Source organism: Musca domestica, unplaced genomic scaffold (assembly GCF_030504385.1).
Source record: "Musca domestica strain aabys unplaced genomic scaffold, Musca_domestica.polishedcontigs.V.1.1 112, whole genome shotgun sequence".
Lineage (NCBI taxonomy): Eukaryota > Metazoa > Arthropoda > Insecta > Diptera > Muscidae > Musca > Musca domestica.
In genome coordinates, this window is record NW_026712140.1 from 1,964,534 (window position 1) to 1,977,369 (window position 12,836).

The following is a 12,836-nucleotide window of genomic DNA, read 5'->3' on the forward strand; positions in this document are numbered from 1 at the left end:
ACATCCTAGAGGTCAGAAGAAAATGAAAAAATTAAGTCCTATAGATGGAATACCATTTTAGGGTTTATATGGACAGGAGGCTTCTATAGCAATCTAAATGGATAGATTTTTATTTCAATCCTGAATAAAACAGCGTTCTCTTTCTGGTCTATGAATAGGAGATTATTTATGTTTATATGACATTTTTTCAGGCGCGCTATGGTTTGAATACCTCTTTCTGCACTTCAATAGATTGAAAACGCCTTGTAGTCCTACCATAGAAAGATGGTAGCTCTCAAGTCTCCTATGAATAAAAGATTTTTTTTTAGATTACGATATGCCTCAAAATTCAATTTTTCCAATAATTACAGGAAAAACGAAGATTATAAAAGTAGAGCTTATTAAAAAACAAGTAAAAAAACAGTAAGTTCCGCCGGGCCGAACTTTGAATACCCTCCACCATTTGGAACGAATTAAAAAATTTTCAAAAAAAAAAAAAAATAAAATCCATTAAATTTTATTTTAAATCTTTACAATATCTAATATAGAAAGGTGCCGATATATGGGGGTATATATGATATTGTGGACCTATTAAGACAAATCTATGTCTGGGTGTAAAGTACTCACAAGGAACTCCTTGTGTGGATTTTCAGATAATTCCATTGGAAAAAGTGGCTAAAATCATCAAACTACTATCAAAATACCGAATATCGAGGGTAGCGTTATATGGGGGCTATACGATATCGTGGACTTATATAGACAATTCTTTTTCAGAGGGTAGAATTCTCACAAGGGACTCCTTTTGCGGAATTTCAGACACTTCCATTGAAAAATGTGGCTAAAATCGTCAAAATACCGAATACCGGGGGGTACCGTTATATGGGGGCTATACGATATCATGGACCTATATAGATAATTCTCTTCCGAGGTATAAAGTACCCATAAGGAACTCCTTGCATGGATTTTCAGACAATTCCGTTGAAAAATGTGGCTAACATCATCAAAACACCGAATATCGGGGGGTACAGTTATATGGGGGATATACGATATCGTGGACTTATATAGACAATTCTTTTTCAGAGGGTAGAATTCTCACAAGGGACTCCTTTTGCGGAATTTCAGACACTTCCATTGAAAAATGTGGCTAAAATCGTCAAAATACCGAATACCGGGGGGTACCGTTATATGGGGGCTATACGATATCATGGACCTATATAGACAATTCTCTGCCGAGGTATAAAGTACCCACAAGGAACTTCTTGTTTGGATTTTCAGACAATTCCGTTGAAAAGTGTGGGTAAAGTTATCAAAATACCGAATATCGGGGGTACCGTTATATGGGGGATATATGATATCGTGGACATATATAGACAATTCTCTCTCACGGGGTAAATTATTCACAAGGAACTACTTGTGTGAATTTTCAGACAATTTCATTGAAAAATGTGGCTAACATCTTCAAAATATCGAATATCCGATGGTACCGTTATGTGGGGGCTATACGATATCGTGGACCGATATAGCCCATCTTCGAACTTGACCTGCCTGTAGACAAAAGAGAGATCTGTGCAAATTTTTAGCTTCCTATCTTAATTCGTTTAGACTATAGCGTGATTACAACAGACGGACAGACGGACAACGGACAGACGGACGTACAGGGCTAAATCGTCTTAGAATTTTACGCTGATCATGAATATATATACTTTGTTGGGTCTAGAATGATTATTTCGATGAGTTACAAACGGAATGACGAACTTAATATACCCTCCATACTATGTATGGTGGAGAGTATAACAAGTTAAAGAGTATCTGTCGGCTTTACCCTCAGCCAATGTACTATTACTTAAAATTATTTTGACTTCGGTTATGATTATTCAAATATTTAACCCCTACCAGATATAGGCGATTGAATAATTCCATTTTCATGCTTCATCTCTTATGGAAAATCATAAATTCAATATTCGTCTCAGGTTTGTGGCAAAGAGAGATATATTTAGATGTAGCAAGTTGTAAAGAATCGCTGACTTGTTTCGCAAGTTATGACAGATAAAGATATTGAAAATTGTGACCCTTTGTGAACGAGGTACGAGAGGGGGTTCACAGATATATATCATCTGCACAACAGAAAACAAAAATGTTTGTATTTGTGAAATTTGAGGAGAGTTGGATGCTTATTTCGCTTTTTTTTTGAGTTTTTTGTGGGGGAGGTACCAGAAGGAGTGGACCGATATATCCCATCTTCACAACAGATCTTTTGTTAGTGAACATAAGGGGATGTGTGAAATATAAAGAGAGCCTGATGCTTATTTCGGGTTTTATAAACGTTTTGGTTGTTTAAAAAATTGACCCTTTCTGGGTGAGGTGGACTTGATGGAGTGGACCGATATTATTAATTTTTGCACCTGACCTAGAACTGAAACAAATATTAGGATTTTCCAAGTTAGAGCAAAATCGGATTATCCTTTCTCTTTCTGTGCAGTAAAATATTTTTTTGTGTTTTTTTTTTTTTTTTTTTTTTTTTTTTGAAAATTTCGACCTTTTGAGGAGGAGGTACCAGAAGGGGTGGCCCGATGTAGTAAATCTTGGCCCCAGTCCTTGAGTTAATAAAATTATTGCGATGTGTGAAAATTGAAGACAATCGCACTCTTAAATCAAATTTTATAAGAGTTGTTATTGTTCTAAATTTTGACTCTTTGTGGAAGAGGTACTTGATGGAATGGACCGATATTGTCCATTTTCACCTGACATAGCACTGATATAAATATTAGGATTTGCAAAGCTGGAGCAAAATCAGATTATCGTTTCTCTTTCAGTGCCAAAAAATAATTTTGGAAAATTTCGACCTTTTGTGGGGGAGGTACCCGAAGGTATGGATCGATATTCCGTGTTGATTGGTCTTTAATTGTGAACTGTGGAGTTATTGCAGTTTTTGGTCCATTTCAACAACTAAATAATTTGCGAATATCTTCAAACAATGGACTTCTATTCTGACCCAAACCCCACCTCCATTCTAAATGTATATGAAAACCGACAATAATTGCGAAAATATTTCCTAACTGTTTGATAAATTTTTTCTCGGTTTTCTTCGAGCTAATGCATGAAAGTTACAGGCCGAAAGTGTCAGAATATGAGATATCTTGCACAAAACGTCACTGTAAAACTCAGAGTAAACCATATATCTAGGTTTAACAGATAGTTATATTTTTTTATAAATATTACATTCTGTTAAATGTCATTAAAAATTCTAATAATTAAACCCTAGAAACCATACCCCGAAACTCAATTTAAATAGTTAAATATGTGACATATTTATACTGGAAATAATAAAAAAATGAAAGTGGCCTTGAATAGCAAGAAAAGCCCCCTTCTAATGCACGTCCCAGCAACACATTGCCCAAAAAAAAAAAAAGCAGAAACACTAACTCCCTCAACATTTATAGTTTTATGCCCCAAAGGTATAATTTTCCATTAGAAACCTCGCAGCGCATATAAACGTCTTCTGGCAGCGGTAGTGCAGCACCAGCGTACCCACTGCCACCAACTAACCTTGAAGAGTTCAAATGTCCTTTGAGGGTGATGAGAAAGTTGAGCAACAAAGAAAGACACAAACTCACTCCATTCCCTCCCACACACACACACACGTTTGGTGTACGGTCCCTTAGCCGACATTATTTATAATTTGTGCGAGTGTGTACGTGTGGTTTTGTGTTCAGAGCAAAAAGCAAAACAAAACCAAGACCTACAGAAAAAAGACCAACAACTACATGCGCGCATACCGCAAGAACCTACACATATCGAGCATAAAATTAGTTATTACGCATTCAAACGTTTAGCATTGCCAAGGCAACGACGAAAAGTGAACCAGCCATTTATGTACTCGTCGACAACAACCAACCACCCACATTGTTGTTAAATTAGGGTTCATGTGCATGTGTATGTGTGTGTGTGTTCGTGTTTTTTGTTCTTATTCCTGGAATAAAGAAACCATTATGAAAACACCAAAAATTACTAATAACTTGATGCCGTACATTATGCATCAATTATAATTCACATTTGTTTGTCAGTTGACAGACGGACAGACAGACAGTGGTAACGAACAGGTTTGTGTACCACAAAATAAGGGTATCAAAAATTTTTTAATGGCATTATTGAGGTAAATTGTTTCGTACAAATTAAACTGAAGCAAAAAGTAAACACAATTTTTTTTAGAGCAGGAAAAACTAAATTTTTGGAGGTTAAAAATAAATAAAGAAATCGAATTTGTTGAAGAAACTGTATTTTCTATATATAAAAGAGTATATATAATAGAGAGTATAACTGACTGAGAATCAATGCCCAGAAATTTTGCACTAGAGTCCGTTTTGGTGCGTAGCCATATGACAAGGCTGGGTTTTTAGAAATGCGTAATAAAATGGTACGAAAATTACTCAAATGTGCTAAAATTGAATAATTTGTATTGTACAAACGGAGTGAGCTACAAGCTAGATTATTGGAATGAGAGTCACTGATGGAGTCACTTTGGAGCCGACCAAAAATGTACCATAGATATACCATGGATGGAAATGTGAACTTTAAGATGACGAAAAGTTTCATTTGGTATTTTGTAAACGGATAGATTTAAATATTTGGTATGAGAATCAAGGTTGAAAACTAAGTTTGGAATGTGAAGATGGTTTTGGAAATGAGAACTAAGTTTGCGAACTGTACTAAATGGTATTAAATTTGGAAAAGGTTGTTTCAGGGTGAACGGTTAATCTGGAATTTTGAAATTATTTATTGTGTTTTCAGTTGCTGTTAGGTTTGTGATGAAGGGGTGGTGTTGGAAATGAATTCTAAAAGGGCAAGAAAAGTACTAAATAGTACTATGTTTGGCACAATTCGGTATCGGGTGAATAGATAGTGCTTGAAATCTGAAATTTAGTATTACGGTCGCTGATCATGTGTTGCCTGGACATATTGAGGAGGTTTCAGAAATGTGCACCATACTCGAATGGAAAGTTCTAAATGGTACTATATTTGGTATTAGGGCTGAAGGGATAGAGACAAAATCCTGAAATTTGATATTTAGATTACTGATGGTATCTGTGTTTGAGATTTAGCATTGGATATGCGTAACATATTTTTGTACAAAAAAATACTAAATGTAACTATATTTGATATGAGTTTTGGAAACTTCAAATTTGTTTTGTTTGTGTCTGCGATTGAGATATGGAGGTGGTTTTGGAAATGTGTACTAATCTCATATCTATTCCATTCTTATATTCAAAAGTACTAAATGGTATTAAATTTAGATCACGTTAGAGGAGATCCGGATATTTTTTGGATATGTGTACTGAACATTTTCCTATTATTCCTTCCGAAAACGACAAAACTTGAATAATACAAAAAAAAAAAAAATCAGATATTTTTGTATTTTCTTATTATTCTTTCCGAAGAGTAAACCAGTAAAGAAAGTCCTAAAGTCGGGCGGGGCCGATTTTATGATACCCTACACCACTTTGCTAATTTAGTAGAGCTCCACATAATAATTAAAAGTTTTTATGGGAGAATTCAATCATACACGCTATGATTATAATTATAATTTAAAGTTCAAAGGACTAAATATGCCGAAGCATTTATATCTTTTAAATTCGGACTTGTATTGCCCATTTGGTGCAAAATTAATTTGAAATCAGATAAAAATATATATGAGAACTATATCCAAATCTGTACCTCGATAAAATTTGGCAAAGATATTTCTGAGCGGTATCTATATATATAAAAGAAAGTTGTGTTAGTTACTACGCTTATAACTTAAGAACCGCTGAACTGATTTTAATGATTCATACAAATTCGGAATTGTCTCTTATCCGAAAAGGATAATATCCAAAAAAATCGCGTAAAAATGTGATATGTTAACATTTTCATTTTGACTTTTGAAATGTACAATAGTAATGTTTTTTTTGCATGATTTTTTCCATTTTGACTTACTTTTTTCTAATGTACATTTGTAGTGCTTTTTATATTTTATTTTTGAATTCGAATATTAATACCAATTTATTTAATTGACTTGATTTCTTGAGAACTGAAATTGATGGCGGATTACATGGAAGTGTAGTACCGAATTATGTGGTGGCGAAACGGAATATATGATACCGAAATAATTTAATGCGGTCACACCAAAGTTAAAAGATAATTACTTTTTCAAAATCGTTAAAAAAATCACGAAAAAAGAGATCTCATTGCAACAATTCTCAAAACGGGAAAATATCGAAAAAAATTTCCAATGGAATTGAATTTTAAAATAAAAGTACATTCTATTGATAAACTTTGTAAGGATATTTAAACAGTTGCTGTAAAAAATCAGTTGAAGATTTTTTCAATTTGTTATTATTCTTTTGTCATTTTTTTTTTTCAATTTGTATTATCATATTGAATTCAGTGGATTTTTTGTGAACAAAATAAAGAATAATTTTTCACTATATACAATTTTTCACCAAAAAAATGAAATAAGTGCGAAATACGATGGTAACTGACATCTACCTTTCAACTCCAGAGCCTACATCGTGCTTCAGCTGGAAGATGCGCAGACATTTAAACAAACAAAAATGACCGAAAAATACTAATGGGGCTCATTTCAAAGCGTGGACCTACTTCTTTCATGTGACAATAATCCGTCCAATGAGAGCTCAAAATGCAAACATTTTTGGGAGTACAATCAGTAAAATACCAAATATAAAGGCTACAAAATAGTAGAGCGAATGGGACTTTTAGTAAGAAAAGGATTTCTATTCTCCCAAAAATTCTTCCTGAACATTTAAGATGCCTTAAATCGCTTTTGCAGGTCATGATATCGATCATAAATAACCATCGTATGATTTAAGCCATTTTTGGAGTCTTCGCTACTTTCTTCTATTTTTGGCCCTTAGTTGGCATCTTTGTTTCTAAGGGGGTAGAGGGGTGAAGAAAGTTTTCAATGTAGGTCGATGTTTCGCAATTTACCATATTTCAAAGGATTTGGCTAAAAATGTGTATTTGGGGGTGAAAATATTACACAAAAATTTCAACATATCTACAAATTTTAGAATTTTCTCCATGTAATAGTCCACTCAAGTCCACCTTTTGGCGGACAAACAGACCAACATGGTTAGGGGGACTTATGAGGACTCTAATACACAATCTGAGGTGATAATGGGTTTAAAAAAGTAATAAACTTTGCCTATTCTTAAATCAATTAGCCCTCAATTATGAGTTGTACAAAGTACAGTAAATTCCAAATTACTGCTCATTTGACTAAAAATTAAAAACTAATCGACCAGTACATGAACATTTATAACATTCATATCTTTGAATAATTATGCTTTGACAAATATGCATAATAGACAAAAACTACGGGCCGGCAACGCGGACCGGGCCAGCTAGTTTGATATATTTACCTGAATATCGTTGTTACGGAGTGCATATTACGGCTGTGGGTAACAAATACAACAAATCGGATGAACAATATATATGGGAGCTATAGCTATATCTGAAAAGGCAAATCGGACGAAAATATATATGGGAGCTATATCTAAATTTTTACCGATTATCTCCAATTTCAATAGGGTTCGTCCTTGGGCCAAACAAATGTTGTTTGGAAAATTTCATCTCAATCGGATAATAAGTGCGACCTGCATTTTGCTATACCTAAGTCTGGAACTATACCTACAATGTTTCGCTACACGAACTAGGACCTATTTTGACCCACAATGCCCAATTTTCAGACAAATCTATGAAAAACTGTGACAAAAATCATAAAAATACCGAATATTGGGGGGTACCGTTATATGAGGGGGCTATACCAAACCGTGGACCTATACATACAATGTTTTGCCACCGGAGTTAGAACCCATTATGACCAACAAATACCAATTTTTAGACAAATCCCCAAAAAATTGTGACAAAAACCATCAAAATACCGAATATCGGGAGGTACCGTTTTATGAAGGCTAGAGAGAAAGACAGACAGATGGACATCGTTAAATCAACTTAGAATTTTATACTTATTATGAATATATATACTTTATGGGGTCAATGACGAATATTTAGGGGTGTTACAAACGGAATGACAACGTTAATAAACCCTCCTTTTCAAGGTGGAGGGTATAAAAACAGTGCCTCATTATTTTCCCTTAAATGTGAGTTGTAATTGGAAAAATTTAATATTTTTAGTCCATTTGAACCTTTAAATGTACATCTCAAGAGTAACAGGCTTTAATTTTGATCCTAATGACAAAAATTGAAAAAAATGGAACTAAGATATTCACTTTTTATTGGTATTTTTTCCCCGATTTTCTTAGATTTGATCCTTTTCTGGTAAGAGACCATTCCAAATTGATGGGAATTGTGAAAATCGGCCCAGCGGTTCTTGACATATATATTGTCATATCCGCTTTCGTAACTATCAGTAACCTTTTATGTATTTGTGATTTGGCTGGGATTATTACTATTTTCTTACATAAAAGTTAGGGTATATAACGAATTAATTCCAAGACGGATAACGTTTACAAATCTTCTCCCTAGAGTCTACTCTTTTTCAAAAACCTATTTCTTAAAAAAACAAACTGTACCAAAAACATTTTCAACTTATTTTCACTTTCCTATCAAATTTCAAAACATAACTCAACAGAGTAACTTTTTTATATGGTCTCCCTTAAATTTTCATGAAAATAGAAAACAATACATTTTCACTTGAACTTGGGAGTGTGGGCGTCCACATGTGTGTCCTTATCACATCCTAGAGTCAAGGGAATAGAAACATGTCTTTGGTAAATACTTTGTCAATGTCGACATTGTTGCTTTTCAGGGTTGTGTAACAGAACGCAAAAAATAGATTCTAGCAAAAAACAAAAACGGAAGAGAGAAAATCTAGGAATTTGTTGCTATTCACTTTGGTTATTTTTCTTTACAAGGAACTCAACATGTGTTATTTAACCAAATTCGACCACACATGTTTGATAAGCTTTTAATGTTTCATTCGATACGTTACGAATTTCTTTTCCTTGTTTTCGTATGTAAATAGGATGGCATGGTCCATAATGCCCCACCATCCCAAAGCCATTAGATATGCCTCAACACTTGTGTCCCACCAACAAATTGTTATGGGGTATTCCATTTATTTCTATGCGGCTTTTACCTTCTAGGCAAATTTCAAATAAATGAGTGTGCGTGTGGCAGGTGATGAGGGGCAGAGTGGAGCGGAGCGGTGTAGTTGTTTGAAATTTGAAACTTTTTACGCATAAATCCCAAAATAATGCCGTAGGACAGAAACATCATTGTTCGGAAAATGTATTTGAAGTTTTGAAATATTTGCTTGCTTTGTACCTATCTGTTGAAATGTTGCGGATGATGTGTTAGGCTGTTTTTCTGCTGAAACTTGTTGATACTGAGGTGGAAATATTCCGGCAATTTGGAATGCAATGTAGTTAGGCCATTAAAGGATTTAAGTAAATTAAATTTGTTGGTTAAAGCAAAATATTATATGAAAATATTCTATTTTCCTAAAATATTATCTTTGATTTTAAATCCATGTTTATTTTGTAAAACATGGATATTATAAAAATTTTCATCAATTCGATGTTGTCTACATTAGCTTAAGTTATGGAAATTTTGGTCTATCACATTTCACAACAAGTCACTCAACATGAAAGTACCAACATTCAACTCTGTAATGATGGATAGTAATTTATATTCTCCCTTTTTCGATATCATTTCAAGAAGAAATTGCAAATCAAAATAAAAAACATTGCTTTATCCTTTGCCAGGGAAAAAAAATCAACATTGCACAACTCTAATCAACATCTTTTATATTCGTCTATTTGCAATTCTTTTTTTGTTTAGTCTTCTTTCGACGTGAAGTGATTGCAGTCATTGATAGTGGAAGCAACAGACGATTGGATATAAAATTGAAAAGGGGAAATAAAATAGCTATTTGGGAATTTACGAAGAAAATGCGTGCAAGCCATGACTTCATAGATGTAATGAAACATAAGATGATTCTATGGGCAAAATAGTAAAAAAAACAAGTAAGCAAAGGCTACAGTCGAGCGGGGCCGACCGTTGAATACCCTACAACACTATAATAAACGATACAGTCCATATAGACGCGATACTCGAAAGAATTGCACAAGATATTGTGATAAATAATAAAAGAAAACCATCAGGTTTCGTTCTCTAATTTTCGAATAAATACAACTTTGACTAATTGGCTCATCTCCAATTTATTGGAAGATGTTGCACGTAAATGATCTTCCTAGATCTGGAACCAGTATTTCCCAAAGACCCATAGTCTCTCAGAAGTGGCAAAAGATAACCATTTATTATTGGTTTTTGACTGAAACACATCTATATGAGATACAGCCATTTGACTATATTCTTCAACGAAATCAGCGTTAACGAAATAGTCAGAAGTGCGTCTTTCCTGTATTTGTGAATTCTCCAAAAAGTCACTTGAATGGACATTTTCGTATTTTGTCTACAAAAGTTGGCAAACTCCTTCACACATTGAATATTTTTGGATGGCCATCCAAAACTGCTTGGCTTTTGCAATGTCCGGTAACCCCCATTCAAATGTGCGTGAGGATCGGGCGATAATTACGACCTCCTGACAATTTTGCAGTTTTTTGGTCCATTTCAACACCTAAATATATGGCGATCATCTCCAAAAAGAGTAGACTTCTATTCTGACCCTCATCTTATCCCCATGCAAAATTTCGTAAGGATCGGTCCATAAATGCGATCTGTATATGATATCCTGCTATCCTAACCTTGTCATGGCTTTGTGATTTCGCCGGTATTTAATGAAAATTTTTGAATTTTTTCAACAAAAAAGACATGATCTATTTTAGCCACTAAATATTATCCGATGACCACCCAAATTGGTAGACTTCTTCCCCGCCCTAAACTCTAACTACATGCGAAATTCCGCATCGATTGGTCTATAATTGCGACCTGTATAGCTACTGCAAAATCCGACTGCAAAATCCGACAATCAGTATTTGGTCCATTTCAACCCCTAAACATTTGGCGATCATCTCCAAAAGAAATAGGGTTCTATTCTGACATTAACCCCACCTACATTTTAAATTTAGTGAAGATCGGGCCATAATTGCGACCTGTAGAGTGATTACAAATTAACATGGACAGACGGACGGACGGACGGACATACATAGCTAGATCGACTCAGCTCGGCGAGATAGGAAGATTCCTATGTGGGAAATCAATATTTCGTGGTGTTACATAATTGTTGGCCCAATCAAACTTATAATACCCCCAACACATAGTGTTGTAGGGTATAAAAACATAATACTATTCCCATGTAAAATTTCGTGAGGACCGGACGATAATTATGACCTGTGGCGTGACTACAATTTTAGATGGACAGACGACGGACGTACATCGACGAGATAAGCATATCTATTTGTAGTTTCCTATGCATTGAATCAATATTTGAAAGTGTTACATAATTTTTGGACCCATAGTGTTGTAGGGTATAAATAGTCGTATATGGCTGGGCTGTTTACAAGAAAGGTATTGGAAATATTTTTTAATGGTTTAGTTAATAATAGATTTATAATTTATAATCTAATGATGGTTTCTTTCTCATTCAATGGCACGTTCTTTAACTAGTTCCTTTTTGTATATTTTTTGGCATATTTATACCCTACAACACTATGTGTTGGGGATATTATTAGTTTGATTGGGGCCAAAAATTATGTAACACCTCGAAATATTGGTTTCCCACATAGGAAAGTATTTATGGATCTTCCTATCTCGCCGAGCTGAGTCGATCTTTTGCATAGAGGCTTTTGGAGAGGATCGCATAATAATTAGGGCTTGAAATGGACCAGAAACTGAAAAATTTCCTGTTTTACAGTTGCTCCACAGTTAGCATGGGGCTAGAGATTAGGGCTGGGCAGAAGCCTTCCAATCTGGATGGTCATCGGATAATATTTAGAGGGTGAAATAGGCCATAACATTTGTGTTAAATCAAAGTCAAATTTTCCATTAAACCGGGAATAGTCTTAATCCCGGCGAAATCACAAATAGACGAAAAAGTAAATTTTGACCGTTACGTAGGCTAAGTGTGCCTTAGTTCGGCATGTCCCAGTAGTCGGCACTTTTTATTTTTAAGCCCAAATAAATGAAACTTTTACAACTAAATGTATTTTGTTTACTTCAAACCTATTGTCAGCTATCTTTGTGCACAATTTCGCTAAGAAAAGATGAATTATTCTAATAAAAATTAAATTTTTGTCTGTGAAGGTCCTCAACAATCCATATTCTTAAGAAAAGTACAATAAAGACGTCGAATCAGTTTAACTAAACAAAAGTATTATATTTTAATGAATTAATTGAATTATTATTAATTATTCTTGCAAAAAAATTGGAATGCCATTCAGAATGGTGAGCGATTAAAAACGCGAAAATCTTTAAAGTGCCGACTACTGGTACACTTACCCTAGATGCCGATAGTAAATATATCCGATATACAGGGTGAGATAAAAAACTGCAACAAAGTCAAACGCCATAATTTTTACATTTTTTTTAAATTTTATTGAATGAAAGCAAAAAATGTTGGAAAGAGCATCAACTTTTAGAATAAGTTTAGATTTGTTTGAATCGGTCACCTATGGTCACCGAATGTTGCTCTGCGGCATTTTGGCCTATTCCCGGCGAAGTGCTTGCTTGAAGTGTTCGACACTTTGGTATTTTTTAGTGCCAACCTTGCTTTCAAAAATACTCGAGACACAATAATCCAACGGATTGGTATCCGGAGATTTTGGTGGCCATTGTGCATTGGAAATGAAGCAAGAAACCTCATTTGGTAACCATTCTTG

The 12,836-nt window shown here is 34.4% G+C and overlaps 1 protein-coding gene across 2 annotated transcripts in view; it reads left to right on the top strand.

Moving 5' to 3' along the window:
- LOC101894508 (cGMP-specific 3',5'-cyclic phosphodiesterase) overlaps nt 1-12,836 on the top strand; it is a 219,042-nt gene that overhangs the window by 70,004 nt on the left and 136,202 nt on the right. The window lies entirely within an intron of this gene.